Source organism: Budorcas taxicolor, chromosome 14, assembly GCF_023091745.1.
Source record: "Budorcas taxicolor isolate Tak-1 chromosome 14, Takin1.1, whole genome shotgun sequence".
Taxonomy (NCBI): domain Eukaryota; kingdom Metazoa; phylum Chordata; class Mammalia; order Artiodactyla; family Bovidae; genus Budorcas; species Budorcas taxicolor.
The window spans coordinates 23,790,431-23,809,376 of NC_068923.1; the positions used below are offsets into that span (position 1 = coordinate 23,790,431).

Genomic DNA, 18,946 nt, shown 5'->3' on the forward strand with positions numbered 1-18,946 from the left:
AGCAGAGATTCTTCCAGGCAGAAGGAAAAGCAGATGCAAAGGGCTGGGGGCAGGACCCTGGACTCCCAGGGCCAAACCAAGAGCTTGTCCCACTGCTTCTGGCCACTGATACAGGATTTGCAGAAAAGAGACAAAATGGGTCTAAAACTGATGTCTGGTCCTTACTTGAGGTTTGAGGAGCTGATACCCAACTTCCAGTCCCTGGCAGACTCATTTCAAGTTTGGTTTTCACTCACGGGTATGTTGATCCCTCTTCAAAGTCAGACTGGGTTTCAAAGGAATTTGAAACACTTACAGCAAAACCACCAAGCTGCATCCTCCAGGTAGAAAAACCCCGAATGTGGCATTTCCGTGGGAAACCACAATGAATCACTCCCACTGGCCCACCTAGTCCAGGCCCGGCTGCATGGAGATTTACTTTGGTTTTCTCAAACTTCCTAATACCTCTTCAGACTTTGTAACAAACCCCCACAGTGTCCTGAGTCTCAGGTTAAGAGCAAAATACCAAATTCTGTAGTGTTTGTGGAGTTTCAGATTTCACCAGAAGGGATTCATAGCTGCTAACCTTTTCCTCTGCAGACAGCAGTTGCTGAAATGCTGCAAAGAAAAAAAAATCAGTAGGTGACAAGGATGGAAATGAAGTTTGGAGGCTTTTTAAGTAGGTATAGATAATGCACAGCACACACTCCATCAATTAAAACCCTCACCTCTCTGATGTCTGTTGTAGTAAAGACAATCATTGTTATCATTTATTCGAGCATTTACAATGTGTCAGTCCTGGTCTAAACGTTTGGTTTCCAAATCAAACCTATGAGGGCAGTATGACCACCTCATTTCACATTTCAGCAATCCGAGGCTCAGTGAAGTAAAGTGACTTACCCAAGGTAACCCAGTTGGAAAAAAGACAAAGCGTGGATTCCAACCCAGGTCAGGGTCCAAAGTTCATACTACGACTGTCCATACTATTTGTATACTATCCTGACCTGGAAAGGTCCTGTCCCCCTGGCACTGGAAGAAACATGAGGAAATTAGCAACGCGGAAGCAGTGAAAGAGGTGGGAGGGTGGCAGTCAGGTAAAGTCATTTATTTTACGAAAAATAGGGGAAACGGCCAGGAGATTTCAAGTTCATTCTCTGTAGGATGGGAGAGAGGCCAAGGTCCTTTCCTGGTGTTGGGGGACTTAGAAAGGCACCAAGGTTTTATGGGGACAAATCCGACCCCTTCTACATCTGAGCATGGAGGAGGCAGGCCACCGCGAGTGTGGGGCCGAAGAGGCAGGAGGCCCGACACTGGCCCAGCTCGCACGCCGGAGTCGTGGGGTCGGAGACCCCGCTGGTCGGCTGCCGGGTGTCCAGCCGCCGTGCTCTCCGCGCGATGTCGGGGAGCCCGCCGGCCCCCCACTCCCCTCCTGCGTGCCGGCGGGCCAAGGGTTAAGCGAGGCGGGAGCCCCCTGCGCGGGGCGGCCCCGGGACCGGGAATGCTTGGTCAGGATTCCGATTTCCTGTCGAAGTGTTTGGATTTCCTGGAGCCCGCGCCCTCCGCCGCCGAGCGGGATCGTCCGAGCCGCGCGCGTCGCTGCGGCCTCCTCCCCTCGGCACATGGTCGCCCGCCCCTTCCTGCGCCGCGCTCGGCTCCCGCGCCTCGCCGCCGTCGCCGCCGCCGCGGGCGGGCTCTCTGCGCTCGGGCAGCCCCCGGCCCGCGCCTCCCGCCCCGCCGGCTGCCCCCGCCGCCGCCGCCGCCTCCTGCTTTCTGCTGCGACAGCCGCGATCGGCCGGCCGAAGAGAGCCGGGGCGCAGGCGTCTGCGCCGCCGCCAGGGAGCCGCTGCCGAACCCGCGATGGAATAATGCCCAGCGGCCCGCCCGGTCCCGGTGAGTTGCGGGGCGCTCGGGCTGGCTCGGCGGGGCCGCGCGGGGGTCTCGTCGGCGCCCCCCTTGCTCGGCTCCCGCGCGGAGAGGCGCCGGCACGGGGGCGGCGGGCGGGTCCCGGCTCTGTTCGCGCTGGGGAGCTGGCCTTGGGCTTCACAGGGCCGGGCTCGGCCGTCTGGGGGGCTGAGGGTCTGCACCCCCGAGGCGCGGGGGTGGGGAGGGTGGGACCGCCCGTGGGGGTTTGGCGCGCCCTCCCGGAGAGGGGTCCGGGCCCCGCCGATCGGGCGCCCTTCCGAAAGACCGCGGCATTGTCTCGGGCGCGGCGGAGGAAAGTTCCCCGCCGTTTCTGGAGCCGGCGGCCCGGCCCCCGGCCCCCGGCCCCCGGCCCCCGGCTGGGACTCGGCGCTGCCAGGCAGGCCCTAGACCACTTGGCTTACAGCGAACGAAACTAAAGAGAAAAATTTAAAAAATCCATTCGGGGCTTGGGGTTTGTTCCCGGGAAGCCAGGAAAGTGGCTTGTGTTTTTCTCCTTGTACCATTTGGAGACCTGCTGCATTTTCTGAGAGCGACGTGAAGTTTCAAAGAAAAAAAAAAAGAAAGAAACTCTCTGGCGTCTGGTATTCTGCGGTTTCATACATCCCGAGTGTTCTTCCCCGGGCATTCCTAAAGCGGTTTCCTTCAATAATTAATTTTTCCACTAGCGCAGGCGGATGGAGGGCTAACTTAAGACCATCCTCAGCGTGACCTCAGCTTTACCCTCACTAATCAGAGAGAGCAGGAACTTTCTCCCACTCTTCCCCGTAGACTCGGTCAGGTTGTCTTGGCACATTGGATCCTGGAATGACAGCCGGGCACGGATTGCTGAGTAATGTTCGGGATTGTAAAACATAGTTCAGTGTTGAGGCCAATTTTGTCTGTCCATCAGAGTGTAGCCCAGGGCTTTCCCGTTTTGCAGTTGGAGAGTCACCTTGTAACAGTTAGATCTTAGGTGCAGATCTTCTGCAAGCGTCAAATCTCAACAGTTTAGGAAGAAACAGGACGTTTGAGAGCAGTTGTTGCTGCCCCTTCTTATTATTCCTGCAGCAGAAGAAGTGACTGGGACTTACGGAAAGTCACATGGCCAGGGCTCAGACTCCCTGACCACTGCTCCTTACACTGTCAATTTCTGGTCTGTGTCAGCCATTAAGTTTGGAAATATGTCTTCTTGGCATTGTAACTTTTATCATTTTTAGTGCCTTCTCTTGTTTTGTCTTATGTTATTGCTTGCTATTTCTGAGATATGCAGTTACCTCAGACTGCTTATTTTGAGATAAGAGTTAGAGATGAAATTCCCTAACCCCTACTATTCAGTCACTAAATGTGTTTGGAGTTTCAGTCACCAAATGGATTTTTTTCTCCCCAGCAAATGGATTTGAAATATAAAATGGGTGGCTTATTCTATGGGGGACTTTTCTCTATTCTGTTCTTTTGTACGAAGTAGAAACTCCCAGGTCCAGAAAAGGGCAGTATCTTAGCACAAAATATACTCTGTGATGTTCTCTAGGCTTGACTTCCAGCCCCCCTGTATCTTGTGAGCTCGGCAGCCCATCTATTTTTCTCCCTATGAGAGCTCCAAAGGGCTGGTTTTTCATTTTTAGTGTGTGATAATGTTGGAGAGAAAGGACTTTTTCGAAAGCTTGCCATTTGGTGAAGGAAATTGAAATTCACTCCCTCCTCCCCACTCCTCACCAGCCACAGTGAGCCAGATTTTGCAACTCAGTCACAGTCTTGCAGGCCCCCACATGAATGTGTACTTTCAAATAGGACCCTCCCTCGCCCTCCCTGAGGATGCACCTCCCTGCGGGCCTCTCCACACTGCACCCAGGTGGCTGAAGTCTAGAGCAGGTGTGTTCACACCCTCCCAGGCCATGTACCTGTCCCTGGCCTGTTAGAAGCCAGGCCCCACAGCAGGAGGTGAGTTTCAGGGTAGAAGTTCTACACCTGTGTTAACAGCCACTCCGCCTTGCTCGCATGACCACCTGAGTTCTGCCTGTCAGATCAGCAGCAACATTAGATTCTCATAGGACCCCAAACCATCTATACTGCGCTTGAATCATTCTGAACTCCGCCCCCCTGCTCTGATCTGTGGAAAGATTATCTTCCATAAAACCAGTCCCTCGTGCCAAAAGGGGTGGGGACCGCAGGTCTAGAGGAAAGGCAGGAGCCTGTGTTACCTGGAACCTCATTGTTACTGTATCTTCCCTCCAAGTTCTCAGTGTCTTGCCTGGATCCCATGTCCCCGTTCTCGTTTTTCCCTCCTGTGTATCTCCTTCCCACTTCTCTCCCAGCCACTCAGTGTGCGTGGGCTGGAGCAAGTCTTTTCTGCGGGCTGTGTGACTGAGGCCCCATGTCAGCGATAGTGACAGTGACACTGGCATTTATTAAGCAACTGCTCTGTGCCCTGGGTCCGCCCCCTCCTAAGAAGTCCCAAGGAGGAGAGGGAGCTGCTGCTTCGGGAACCTTGCCGAGAAAGGACAGCACTTTTCAGATTCATCTGGAACCTGAGTCATTCTTTCATTCATTTCGTGCACATTTGCTAAGTGGCTCCCCTGTGAGAGATGCCAGGAGCTCAGAGATGGATAGGATCCTGTGTTCAAGGCCTTCTATTTCCAGCCTCATCTCTCAGGGTCAGCCTTGCGCTTTCTCTTTTAATTAGTTGATTCAGCAAGGCTGTACTGAGTGCTTCATGCTAAGCACTGGGTGCAGTCCCAACAATACAGTGATGAATAAGATAGACCCAGCCTCACCCTCCTGGGGCTCGCATTCCAGAACAAAGGAGAAAGCAATTTCTAATGAATGGAAGATGCTAGCGCTTGTTATTAAAGAAACACCAGGGATCGAAATGATGACTGAAGTGAAGGGGAATGGGGTGTAGGGACGGCCCTAGTTTTGCCAGGGAAAGGCCTCTCGGAGTCTCAAGAATCGAGAAAAAACTGGCCCGGGTAGAGAGGTTGCTGGAGAGGGGGCATTCCACCCAGGGAGATCAGCGAATGCACGAAGGAGCTTGATGTGATCCCAGAAGTGAGGAAAGTGGGGCGATGAGCAGGACAGAGTGTAAGGGAGCGACGGGGAGGATGCTCGGGGGTGAGGGTGAGATTTCAGAGGGAGGCAGGGGCATCACGCTGGGGACGATCACCTCACCAAGTACGAAGAGGAACTGATGAATGTAGGCTCAGGAGTGGGGTCTGATTGACATTTTAAGGAGATTACTTTTATAAGAGTGAATCACAGGGGGCGAAGAGCAGAAGCGGAGAGATAGGCATATAAATAAAATTGCAGGCAGATTCTTCACCGTCTGAGCCACCAGAGAAGCCCATGTTAGTGTATGCGTGTGTATTTATTATATAATGATAAATAGTGTATTAGTTTCTTCTTGCTGCCATAACAAATTGCCACAAACTTGGCAACACCTTAAACAACACCAGTCTATTCTCCTTTAGTGCTGGAGGTCAGAAGTCTGAAGTGGGTCTGATGTCAAGGTGTGGGCAGAACACTTTTTTTTCTGGAGGCTCTAGAGAATGATCTATTCCCTAGCCTTTTCCAGTTTCTAGAGGCTTCCTGCTTTCCTGGGCTTCTGACCCCTTCCTCCATCTTCAAAGCCAGCAATGCTGGTCCTAGTCCTTCTCACGCTGCCATCTTTGGTTCTTTCTTCTTTTCCACTTTTGAGGACCCTTTTGATGACAGCAGCCATCCTGTATAATCTAGGATGAAAGTGTTAGTTGCTTAGTTGTATCTGACTCTTTGCAACCCCAAGGACTGAAGCCCACCATGCTCCTCTGTCCATAGAATTCTCCAGGCAAGAATACTGGAATGGGTTGCCATTTCCTCCTCCAGGGGATCTTCTCGACCCAGGGATCAAACCCAGGTCTTCTGTATTGCAAGCAGATTCTTTACAACTGAGCCACCTGGGAAGCCCTAGAATAATCTCCCTATTTTAAGGTCAACTGATTAGTGACCTTATTTCCATCTTCAGCCTTAGTTCCCCACTGCCGGGTGACCTGTGTAGCCTAACACATTCACAGTTCCTGGGGATTTGGACATGGACATCTTCTCAGGCTGGTAGGGGAAGATGTTATGGGGGCTGTGGGGCAAGGCCCCTAACCCAGTGAGGGAGGGGAAGCCAGGGACATCTTTCTGGAGGTAGTGGTACCTGGATGGAAGTCAGTCTCTACTTGTATCTTCACTGCCCTTCCAAGTATTTCAGTGTCTCATTGAGATTTATTCATTCCTTCATTCAAAGTCTTGTCGATGCCCGGCTTTATGTGGGGAGTCAGAGTTGAGGGTTCACTTCACTGCACATCCTTCAGGCTGCAGGCCAGATTGTTCACTTGCAACTCAGGACATTCACTTTTTTTTTTTACCCCATTTCATGAATCAGTTAAACTAACCAACCCATGAACACCCTCCCCCAGCCCCCCTACCTGGCATCCACTCCCAAAAAGAAGTGGAGACTGAGGGGAGTCGGTCCTCTCTTTAAAATTGCCTGGGGTTGATCTCCCAGGATGGCGGGAACCCCAACACGTGTGCCTTTTGTGCAGTTAAAACCTCAGTTCCTGAGCTACGGTTACTGTCCCTAGCCTTAGCCATTCCTGTTCCCAAAGCAGGCCATTGACATCAGGAGAGGGCGTGTGGTTTGATCAGGACAAATCTGTCTGAACCGAAAGGGGAAAAGGCATCCCAAGGCCCGGCCTCCTCGTGGCCTGTGGCAGGCGACCCCATCTTCCGAGAGTAAAGGAAACGCACCATGATGGGACGTGTAGCCGCGTCGCTGCGAGGGGCTGATTAAGACCAGATTGCGAACATCTTCCCTGTTATTTGGAAGAAAATGGGCTCTTGTCCCAGCTACTCTCCAGATGGTGTCCGGAGACCTTCAGTGCCAGGGGGCCCCCATCAGCTGTGCCAGCCAGCACCATGGCGAGTGCAGGGAGACCGAGGTCCCTCACTGCCTGCGCTTCCCCTGCCGACCCCCATCCCTTCGAAGTGCCACCAGCTAGCTGGTCTTGTAGTATTTTTGGCGTTTCCCCTTCCTTTACCGGTCTAAGTCAGGAAATGCAAAAAGTGCACAGCGTTAGAAAAACAGAAATGAGCAACGGAGGGATACCAGGTGGAAGTCTGGTTAGGCTTGGAGTAAAGAAGCGTGACCGTCAGCGCGTCCCCCAGATGTCGCGGGGCTTCCCGAGAACCAGGCCCACACCAGGCATCCATGGGCAGGACAAGAAGGAGAGGGTCTGGCCTGTTTGTGGTTTCTGCGGACTGGCTCGTCTTTCCCTCATCAAGACTCATCATGCGTTTTTCCAGCAAGGCATCTGCCTTTATAAAACTCTTGCTTATGGGATGATACTGGGTGCCTGTTTCATTGTAGTTTTGTAATAAAATAATTATCCTTTTGAGTGGGAGGGATATCTAAACGAGAGGGAAACCTAAAAGGGGGGGATATATGTTTATAAGTGTGGCTGATTCATTTTCCTATGCAGTAGAATCTTAACATTTTAATGCAACTACCTGCAATAAAAATTAATTAAAGAAAATAGGCCATTTGTCCCTCTTACAGCTACAGTCTTCTTTTAATTGTTAAAAAATTAAAATACAAATAATATTTCTTTTTGAAATATAGTTGCTTTAAAATGTGTTAATTTCTGACTCAGTTATTATATATATATATATCTTTTCATATTCTTTTCCATTTTGGTTTATCACAGGATATTAAATATAGTTCCCTGTGCTATACAGTAGGACTTTTATTGTTTATCTATTCTATATCTACCAGTTTTCATCTGCTAATTCCAACTGCCTAGTCCGTCAGAAATGCAGAAAGGCACTTCAGTAAAAGACCATCATATAGGCAACTTGCCCTCAAATGGTTCAGAAAATAATTATATGTATTTTCTGAATACATAAAAATTACATGGGAGGAAAAAGAAAGGAAAAAAAGCAAGAGGAGTAAAATATTAACCATCGATGAAGGTGGGTAAAGGGCATGTGTGTTCCTTGTACTATTCGTATTGACATTTCCAAATAGGATTTTTACAGACTGAAGGGGGGAAGTAGAAGAGGGCTCAACATTCCATGGTGATTGTGACCTTGATTCAGGATGGCCCAGAGGAAGCCAGAAGATGCTGGGGTCTGCTACGGACCCCACCTTCCTGGCATCCTCGCAGTTTTCTGTACCGAACCGAAATCATGGAGGAAAAGCATCCCGCACGGGGAGTGCAGAAATGCAAGATCATCACAGCCGTCCTGTATGGAAATGCACTTGCTGGTCTGGTTGCCTCCCCTTCAGACTGAGCATCTGGAGGGGCGCGGGTGGGGGCTCGGGCTTACTCCTCTTGTCCCCTCGTGCTGGGCGCAGGCCAAGGGCAGGCACTGGGCAGGGAGGAGGAATCAAGAGCCTTGGCTTCTACGTCACCACGTTTCTTCAGTTTTCTCGTCACTGAGTTTCTATTTCTGATGACTCTCCATTTTACTTCTGGAAATTCCCTCTGGTTCTCTTTCCAATCCATTGGTTTTGAATCCTTGGGTCTTATTCTTCCATGAGAATTCTTCATTCTTATTTCATATCTTTACTTTAAAATGTACTGATACTCTTTTTCAGACTGCTCTGTTATGTTAATTCTGGAGGAGCCTATTCTCCCATTTCCTGCATCTTCCGATTTGGAGGGCAAGGTGGTTCATACCCCACCTTTCCTGGGTAGCAGAAGAGGATTTACAGAGCTGGTTTTGTGCTTCAGCCAAGGATCTGAGGGTTTCCTAGGTCCTGGAAATGCTGCTGTGCTAACTGCTGAACCGGAGACTTTTAACCCCAGTCCATGCTTTTAACCCCAGTATCTTTGAGCTCTGCGTCCATACTTAGGGCCTCAGAGTTTGCACAGAAGCCTTTTTCTCCCCCATCCAGACCCAGAGGCAGAATGTGCTTTCTTGTCATTTCTCTGCACTGGAGAGAGGAATCGTTTTGGCCCACTTTCAAAGGAGGCTGGGACCTCTGTGGGGTTGTGGCTTTATGGAGGGTTCTCAGCTGTCCTGTCCTGCAGGCACCAAGCAGAGACCAGCCAGCTTAATACTCTGAGTCTTCTTTTGCAAACGAGGAAAAGAAAGAACACTTACAAAAATGTAAAAACTGCCATTTTCAGAAAAGAAAACCAGAATCCTTATCAGACCAGTAGCAAAGATGTGATTCAGAGCAGCAAGCACTTTGAACACTTTCTGCGTGTTCACCCTGCAGAGCAGTGGTTTGGGGAGGCAGGAATGAGCTGGGCCTTAAAATGTCTTGTTCATCTTTGTAACTCCCAGTGCAGAGAAGACAAGTATTTAAGAAGAGAGGGAAAGAGAAAGGAATTGTATGTATCGAAAAAGACAAATGACTGATGTGGGAGACAGATTAATGGAAAGGAGCACTGAATTGAGACTCAGAAGTCCAGAGTTCTAGTCTGGAAATTGACTAGATATTGACTGTGATGTGACTGTTACAAGTAGTCACTTACCTTCTCGGAAGCGCCCTACCTCACCCGAGTCAAAAGGTGGTGATAATTCTGTCCTGACCCTGACTCCTTGCTGGGTTGCGTGAGGTCACAAATGTGGGAGGAGGGAGCCTCAGAGGGTACGAGGGCTTTCTTGTCCTCAAGGTGGAAGGGGCCCCGTGTCCTCCAGCTGCACCTTGTTTTGAAGACTCCCCTCCCCACCCGCCTCCACCTTGTCTCACCACCGGGGGCCCTGGGTTTTCCAGGGAAGAGCTGCAGGCATTTCGGGGTTCTCAAAGCTTGTGCAGACTAAGGGGCTATCCCCTGGCATATGGGCAATAGTTGGGCACTGGGGTGGCCGAATGGCTCCTGTCTCTTTCCCCTGGGAGGTCCCCCCCAGATCCCACAAATGAGGGCAGAGCTGCAGCTGGGAGCCCTTATGGGATGGAATCTGTACATTGTGTTGCCTTCGTGCTGTTTTCTGAGACAGTCCTCTGGATGATGGAAATCAAGATTTCTGTGGGGTCTATCCTTTGGTCAGGTCACTCTCATGCCTGGGTTGATTTGGTAGATGTAAGTAGTAGCATTTGTTATGATACAATGGGAAAACCGCTGGACTCGGGATCAATAACAACAGCTAATATTTACCCCATGGACTGTAGCCCACCAGGCTCCTCTGTCCGTGGGATTTCCCAGGCAAGAATACTGGAGTTGGTTGCTATTTCCTCCTCCAAGGGATCTTCCCAACCCAGGGATCAAACCCGTGTCTTTTATGTCTCCTGCATTGGCAGGCAGGTTCTTTATCACTAGCGCCATCTGGAAAGCCCTATCATACATTAATACACATCAAACATTGCTTTAAGCAGCTTTCTTATGAATTTGTTTAATGCTTGTAACAACCCTGTGAAACAGGTACTCTTTCTCTCCTCATTTTATGTGGGAGGAAACAGACACACAGGGACTAATTTCTCCGAGGTCATACACCTCACAAGTGGCAAGATTTTAAGCGAGGCTGTCTGTGTTCACGGCCCACACTCAACCATTGCCTCTGAAGACTTGAACTTGAATTCCATGCCCTAATTCCTCATGTGGCCTTGGGAGAATCTGCCTTTCACTTTTCTCTTAGCTTTTCTGATCGTCAGTGTCTTCCTCTGTAAATTTTGAAAAAGCTTGCAGGTTTTTTTTAAAAGGTGTTAAACCAAGCCATATATTAATATACAGAAAGTAGTGCCAGGCACGTAATCAGTTCTAAACAAAAGTGAGTGGGTTCCATTTGCAGGATCAACAGGGGAAGGAAAAATGAGTTCTCATTTGCAGGATCAACAAGGGAAGGAATAAAGAGAGGACCAATTCAACTTAGAGAGTCTTCCCTGCACACACTTTTACTGCATATCCCGCTGTGTGCCAGGCACCCAGGAGACAAAGGTGAAAACTCAGGGTCCGTGGGCTAGAGCCTCTTATAGCTGATTAGAAGAGAAAGATGTGGAACTGTTTGCAGTTTTGGACTGATGTCCGTCCTCACCACAGCAAAGCTACACAGACATGGATGGCCGTGAGTGTGCAGGGAAGGGGTTGGGAAGATCCCTTGGAGGAGGAAATAGCAACCAACTCCAGTATTCTTGCCTGGGAAATCCCATGGACAGAGGAGCCTGGTGGGCTACAGTCCATGGGGTAAATATTAGCTGTTGTTATTGATCCCGAGTCCAGCGGTTTTCCCATTGTATCATAACAAATGCTACTGGGGCAGAAAGGGGAACCTTTGGGGAGAACGTGCTCTAAGAATTTATGATCCAGGGTGGGCAGGCTCTTAGTATGTGGAGGCTGTGAGGAAGGAGTCACTTCTGATCACAGTCCTTCTGATAGGAATGTGTGGGGTATTTTTAATCAATCAATTACTTTTTATTTATTTCTTTTTGGCTGAGCTGGGTCTTCATTGCTGTGTTGGCTTTTCTGTAGTGGCGAGCAGGGGCTATTGTCTAGGTGCGGCTCGTGGCCTTCTCTTTGCAGTGGTTCCTCTTGTCGCTGAGCGCAGGCTCTGGGTGTGAGGGTGTCAGTAGTTGCCCCATGTGGGCTCAGTAGGTGGGGCACATGGGCTTAGTTGCTCCACAGCATGTGGGACCTTCCTGGACCAGGGATCGAACCCGTGACTCCTGCATTGGCAGGTGGATTCTTTACCACTGAGCCACGAGGGAAGCCTCTGTGCTGGTTATTTTTTTTTATCATTGAGGCCTGTTGTTCAGTCACACAATCGTGTCTGACTCTTTGCGACCCCATGGACTGCAGCACGCCAGGCCTTTTTGTCCCTAAGGAAAGAGAGGCCTAAGGAAAATATTTGTTCAAATATTTGTTCAAGGAGACAGGCAAAACTCTCAGGTAAAATACCACAGCGTCCGGGGTCTCTATCTGGAACTCAGGCATCCCTGCTATTTCCTACCCCCGACCGTCACAGAAGTCCGGATCCAGAAAAGCAGACTGCAGTGTTTATAGACCTTCCCGTCATAACTCTGAGCCAGTTTCCTCTCCTAGGACAGTTACTTCCTCAGACCTAAAATAGAACCGCTGAAGGGTGGAGGTGCCGGATGTTTGCAGGTTGCACTCAGTTTAATGGTGTACTTCGGGGGCAGGCAGGTAAGAAGTTATAGAAGACATTGTTGACTGTTTATCCTATGTCTTTGCCCTTTTGCTTTGCTGACAGAACACAGATCTTCAGGAGCCCAACCTTCCAGGGACATTGAGAGAGACCAGTCCCAGCCCCAGTGGTGAACCTCTGTGGTCTTGTCCTCCTTGGCAGTGATTGGTTTAGGCATGGGCACGTGACACAGCTCTGGCTGTAAAATATACAGGGAAATTTTCAGGGGGGTGGAGGAAGGTTTTTGCCGTCTTAAGCGGAGGCATTTAGAAACAGCCTCTCTTCTGTGCTTGTCGTTCAGTCGTTGAGTCGTGCCCGACTCTCTGTGATCGCGTGGACTGCAGCACGCCAGGCCTCCCTGTCCTTCACCATCTCCCGGAGTTTATGCCAACTCATGTCCATTGAGTCAGTGATACCATCCAACCATCTCATCCTCTGTCGCCCGCTTTTCCTTCTGCCCTCAATATTTCCCAGCATCAAGGTCTTTTCCAATTTTTGAATCAAGTGGCTGAAGTATTGGAGCTCCAGCTTCAGCATCAGTCCTCCCAGTGAATATTCAGGGTTGATATCCTTTAGGATTGACTGGTTGGATCTCCTTGCAGTCTAAGGGACTCTCAAGAGTCTTCTCTAGCACCACAGTTCAAAAGCATCAATTCTTCGGTACTCAGTCTTATTTATGGTCCAACTCTCACATCCATACATGACCACTGGAAAAACCATGGCTTAGACTACACCATGGGACCTTTGCTATGGGATGTAGTAGGGCTGGCATGTGATACTTGGCACTATGGCAGCCATCTTGGGGCCATGAGGGGGCCTTGCTTAGGGAGAACATGTTTGAGTGTGTTTGAACAGAAAGATGGGAGGAACAAGATGCTGAACACCCTAGTTTTGTTAGCCCCTATACCCAATCTTAACACAAGGGTCTGGCCATGTCACATAACATTTGAGTGATTCTGGGTCCACTATACCGTCCTCTAATAACCCTGTGCTTAGCCCAGCACCCTATTTGAAATCACCACCAATTTGTACATGTTTATACCTTGGCAGTCTTGCTATTTTTTTCACCTACCAAATACACAGCTCTTTAAAGAATGGCTCAAATGTCCCTTCTCTGTGAAGCCTTTCCTGATCCTGCCTGTTGTGAGTCATTATTTTAGTCATTGAGCACCATAAGATTTGTTGCCCCGCCCATTGTCCCTGCCTATCCCCACTCTCCTTCTTTAGTAGGTGCCTACTATGTGCCAGCTGTGATGGTGTACAGTGGCATTGTCCTTCACGACTGGGGGCAGACGTGTGCAGTAAATTGTGAGCCAGCGTGGTTTGTGTGATCCCAGGGGAAATAAGGTATCACTGAGTCCTTACGAAGGGGATGCCTGACCCCACCCTGCACAGAGGGTCAAGAAGACTTGCTCCAGGATGGAATCCTTGAGCTGAGTCTTAAATAATGAATAAAAAATAGCCAGAAAAAGAGGGGTGGGAAGAGAAGGAAGTTCCAGGTGTAGGGAGCCACTTCAGTGAGGGGTGGATGGTGCAAACCGCACGGTTTATGCTGGGAACCGAGTGATTCAGCCTTGGTGAATCCACTGTGTGCGGAGGGATGCACTGAGCCTGCAGGGGACATCAGGAGCCGCATCCAGAAGCTGGGACTTTATCTTGGAAGCTGTTGAGGAGCCATTGAAAGCTTACGGCGGGGCAGTGATGTGACCCTTGGTCTTTGGGGAAGCTGACTCTGGGTACCTTGGACCGAATGGACCGGGCGGGTGAGGCCTAGGACTGGAGGCGGGCAGGCCATTCAGGATGCTCTTGTAGGAGTCTGGCGGCGAGTGGCCCGGGAGAAGGAGACGGGAGGTACTAGGCAGTCGCACCGGCTGGCTTGGGGATGGATTGGGGCAGGGCAGAGGGAGAGCCATTGAGGATGCTGAGCCTTCTGGCTTGTTTACGAGGCCGAGTCACGTTTGCGTCTCTCAAGACCACAGCCTCCCCGGACTCCTGGTCCTTCTGGTCTCTGCATCCCTAGGTGCTCAGTGCTGGGCTTCAGTGGCGCATGCGTGAGAAAGAAGCAAGTCTGGACCTCTCTTCCGCCTTCTCTTCCCCTCCCACAACTTCAGCTCTTCGGTTTTCGTTTATGTGGAAGGGGAAGGGGAGCTGTGATGTGGTTTCTTGGTGTCCTGGCTTCCCTAGATCTGAGCCTCGAGAAGAGGGAAGAGGTTCTTACTGCCCATCGCTCACTCCCTTTCCTTCTTACGCCTCCTCTAAGCCAAATGGATCCTGCAGAAGTCTGTCCCCACATCTCCAGTCCAGCCCTTCTGTGTGTCCCCACAGTTTCTGCCACAGGCCAGGTTTCTGCGGGATCTCCCCTGAGCCATCCAGCCTTTTCCCAACTCTCTGCCCTTCGCTTCATCTGTCCTCCAAGCTGCTGCCAGGGGAGTCTCCTCAAGACTTCACATCGGGGTCACCCCCTGCTTAGTAGGAGATGACCTACTCCTACTAAGTAGGTCACCAGCTCCGGTCCCTGGCTCCGTTGCCTGAGTGGTCAGATGAGGAAGCAGGCAGCCTGGTCTTTTCAGCTGCTCTGACCTAGGGGGTCAGCCCTCGTTCTCACCTTATCTTATCCTCAGGGATGTTGCTGGTTTGGTTCCAGGCCACCACCATAGCTGGTAAAGAATCTGCCTGCAATGCAGGAGACCCCAGTTGGATTTCTGGGTTGTGAATATATCCTGGAAAAGGGATAGGCTACCCATTCCAGTATTCTGGCCTACAGAATTCCATGGACTGTATAGTCCATGGGATCGCAAAGAGTTGGACATGACTGAGTAACTTTCACTCACTACCATAGAGTGAATATTGGTATAAATCGAGTCATGCAATTTGTTTGGTTTCCCAGTGCGAATAAAAGGTATGTTTACACTATAGTCTATTAAGGGTGCAGTGGCATTATGTCTAAAAGAAGCCAATGTAGATACCTTAACTACAAAATACATTATTACTAAAAAGCGCTAACCATCATCTGAGCCTTCAGCAAGTCATAATCTTTTGCCATAGTAACATCAGAGATCACTGATCTCAGTGATACCAGGGTTCTTGGCCTTCGTAATCAATAGAAATTGATAAGAGACCAGACAAGAAATTCAGGCACGGCTTTATTTATTGTTTATTTATTATTCTTTATTTATTCTTGCCTGGAGAATTCCATGAACTATATATAGTCCATGGGGTCGTTAAGAGTCGACTGAGTGACTTTCACTTTCACTGGAGCTAGAACAAGGAATAGTTTCCCCTTCTCACTTGCTCGTGGTGGAGTGAGCTGGTTCCTTATATGTGGTGAGGGTAGGGTAAGTGGAATTGTACAATATATGACCCTTTGTGTCTGGCTTTTTTCCCTTAGCGTAATGTGTCTAAATTTTTCTCTTCAGTTCAGTTCGGTTGCTCAGTCATGTCTGACTCTTTGCGACCCCATGGACTGCAGCATGCCAGGCTTTCCCATCCATCACTGACTCCCAGTGCTTGGGCAAACTCCTGTCCATCGAGTCAGTGATGCCATCCAACCATCTCATTCTCTGTCATCCCTTTCTCCTCCTGCCTTCAGTCTTTGCCAGCATCAGGGTCTTTTCTCATAAGTCACTTCTTCACATCAGGTGGCCAAAGTATTGGAGCTTCACCTTCAGTATCAGTCCTTCCAATGAATATTCAAGACTGATTTCCTTTTAGGATTGACTGGTTTGATCTCCTTGCAGTCCAAGGGACTCTCAAGAGTCTTCTGCTGCTGCTGTTGCTGCTGCTAAGTCGCTTCAGTCGTGTCCGACTCTGCGACCCCATAGATGGCAGCCCACCAGGGTCCCCCGTCCCCGGGATTCTCCAGGCAAGAACACTGGAGTGGGTTGCCATTTCCTTCGCCAATGCATGAAAGTGAAAAGTGAAAGTGAAGTCGCTCAGTCGTGTCCGACTGTTCGCAACCCCATGGACTGCGGCCTACCAGGCTCCTCCATCCATGGGATTTTCCAGGCAAGAGTACTGGAGTGGGTTCTCCAACACCACAATTCAAAAGCATCAATTCTTCAGTGATCAGCTTTCTTTGTGGTCCAACTGTCACATCCATACGTGACTACTGGAAAAACCATAGCTTTGACTATACAGACCTTTGTCAACAAAGTAATGTTTCTGCTTTTTTCCCTTAGCATAATGATTTTGAAGTTCATCCATGGTAAAGCATATTTCAGTCCTTCATTCCTTTTTATGACAGAACAATATTCCAGCGTATGAACAAGCCACATTTTATTTGTCTATTCATTGGTTGATAGACATTTGGGTTATTTCAAATTTACGATTATTGTGAGTAGTGCCTCTGAACATTCACCTGTAAATGTTTGTTTGAAAACCTTTTTTCAACTCTGGGAAATATATCTAGAATGGAATTGATGAGTCATCTGTTAACTCAGTATTTAAATTTATTGAGGACCTGCCAAGCTTTTCCAAAGTGGATGAATCATTTTACATCCCCCTAGCAATATAAGAGGATTCCAGTTCTCCACATCCTTGCCAAGACTTGTTATTTATGGGTTTTGGTATGATAGCCGATCTAGTGGGTATGACATGGTGTGTCACTGTGGTTTTGATTTGCATTTTTCTTTCTTTTTTTTTTTTAAGAAAATGTTTTATTATTTATTTACCTGGCTGCGTTGGGTCTTAGTTACGACACGCAGGATCTTCACTGCTGTGTGTGGGCTCCTCCCTAGTTGTGGCTTGTGGGTGCTCTTGCCCCATGGCATGGCATGTGGGATTCTAGTTCACCGACCAGGGATTGAACTTGTGTCCCCTGCATTGGAAGGCAGACTCTCACCCATTGGACCACCAGAGAAGTCCCTGATTTGCATTTTGTAATGACTGATGCCTTTGAGCATCTTTGCTGTGCTTGTGGGTCATGTGAAGGGATCTTTAGGGAGGTGTGGGCAGGTGCAGGGAAGCTCCAGGAATAGTGTGGTGCCCGGGTCACGTGGCCCTGGGGCTCCTGTGTCATGCCCAGTTCGAGGGGTGGGGAGGGAACAGATTCTGGGACCTGGAGACAGGGAGGGCGTGAGGAGGGTTTCTGACCAGAGCTCAGACTTGGGTCAAAGGTGGCAGCCAGTTCACAGTGGCCCCCAGAGAAGGAGCAGTGGTGGGTCCAGAGAGGGGCAGAAGGGGGAGCGGATGCCTCACTCTCCCTTCCCTCCTGTCTCCTGCTGGGGGCTCCCTGTTGGCCAAAAGCATCCTGCAGCAGAGGGAAGGGGGCCTTGCATTATTAGTCCCTAAAGGCCAATCTGGGGCTTGGGAAAGGGGATGGTGGGGCATGAGGGACGTGTAGCACAGAGCTCGTGTCCGTTCCAGGAGGCCCCGCTCCGTTTTCCTGTAGGTCTTCAGATCCGTCCTTCATCTTGCACTGACTTCTGCTTGAGGCTGGTAATGAGACGGGCTGCCTCCACCTCGCACATCTTTATTATAACATCCAGAAGAAGGGAGGAAACACCGTTCCCAAAACCTCTTCTAGGAGATGCAGAAAGAGCCTCCGACTCCAGGTCTCCTTGATCCAAGTTGGGTCACGTGCCCTTTAGATTAATCACTAGCAAAGTACTGGGAAGGTGTTCTTTTTAAGGTTTTGTAGAGTCCACACTTTGTTTTATTTTTGTTTGAAAGGTGTTATTTTTCTTTAATTAATTTTTATTGCAGCAAAGTCACCTTACAGTGACCAGGAAGGTTTTGAACCAGCAGAGCCCGTTCCTGGGAGCTGCAGGAACACGCACCTCCTGGGAGAAGGGGGATCCTGAATGAAGTCAGGAATGAGGAAGGGTGCTGGGTGGAGCCCCATGGTGCCCTTCCCTGGGGATTCTTTGGAACATCTGATAAGCTGGAGCCCACGATTTTCCCACTCCACCCCATACTGTGCCAGGGGCGAGACGAGAAGCTTGGACCAGGCTTCTGGGAGGGTTTACGCCCTGGCTGCTGAGTCATCTCCAGTCATACCAACCACCTCAGGCTTCAGGGTCTCCCAGGCCCGGTCACCCCTGCTCTGGTCCACATCCTTAATAGTGATTCCAGGGAGTAAGTCCAGACTCAGTTCAACTAGGAGTCCAGGAAATGGATTTTTTTTTTTTTTTTGCAGATTTTAGGACAAAAGACAGAATTCTTAAAATCCACCCACTGGGCTTCCCTGGTGGCTCAGTGGTAGAGAAACCACCTGCCAACGCCAGAGACACGGGTTCCATCCCTGGTCCGGGAACATCCCACCTGCCCTGGAGCAACTAAGCTCAGGTACCACCACTGTTGAGCCTGTGCTCTAGAGCCTGGGAGCTGCAACTGTTGAGCCCACCTGTGGCAGCTGCTGAAGCCCATGCGTGTCCTCGAGCCCACACTCAGCAATAAGAGAGGGCACAGCAGTGAGGAGCCCACACACTGCAATTAGGGAGTTGCTCCCGCTCGTTGCAACTAGCGGAAAAACTCGAGCAGCAGTGAGGACCTATCACAGCCAATAAGTAAATAAAAGTATTAAAGCAAAAAGCCAAACCACCCCCCAACACCTTTTGTATGATTCTGTGTATGTGAAATCGCCAGAATAGGCAAATCTATAGAAACAGAAAGTTACACTGTTCTTTTGCCAGGAGTGGGTGGAGGTGGAATTGGAGGGGAGTAACTGCTGATGGGTATGAGGTTTCTTTTGGGGGCAACAGAAATGTTCTAAAATCGATTAGAGTGGTGGTCCCACAACTCTGTGAGTTATGTTTTAGACCGTGGAAAGTGAAAGTGAAGTTGCTCAGTCATGTCCGACTCTTTGTGACCCCATGGACTGTAGCCTACCTGGCTCCTCTGTCCATGGGATTTTCCAGGCAATAGTACTGGAGTGGATTGCCATTTCCTTCTCCAGGGGATCTTCCCAACCCAGGAATCGAACCCAGGTCTCCCGCATTGTAGACAGACGCTTTACCGT

General features: G+C 49.8%; 1 protein-coding gene across 2 annotated transcripts in view; it reads left to right on the forward strand.

Annotated features, from left to right (window-relative positions):
• The first annotated feature begins 1,782 nt into the window (after positions 1–1,782).
• Positions 1,783–18,946, forward strand: part of ASAP1 (ArfGAP with SH3 domain, ankyrin repeat and PH domain 1) — a 335,803-nt gene continuing 318,639 nt past the window's right edge. For both annotated transcript variants that reach the window (XM_052651849.1, XM_052651850.1), the window contains exon 1: positions 1,783–1,869. The gene's annotated coding sequence lies outside the window, so the exon portion shown is untranslated. The remainder of the gene's footprint in view (positions 1,870–18,946) is intronic.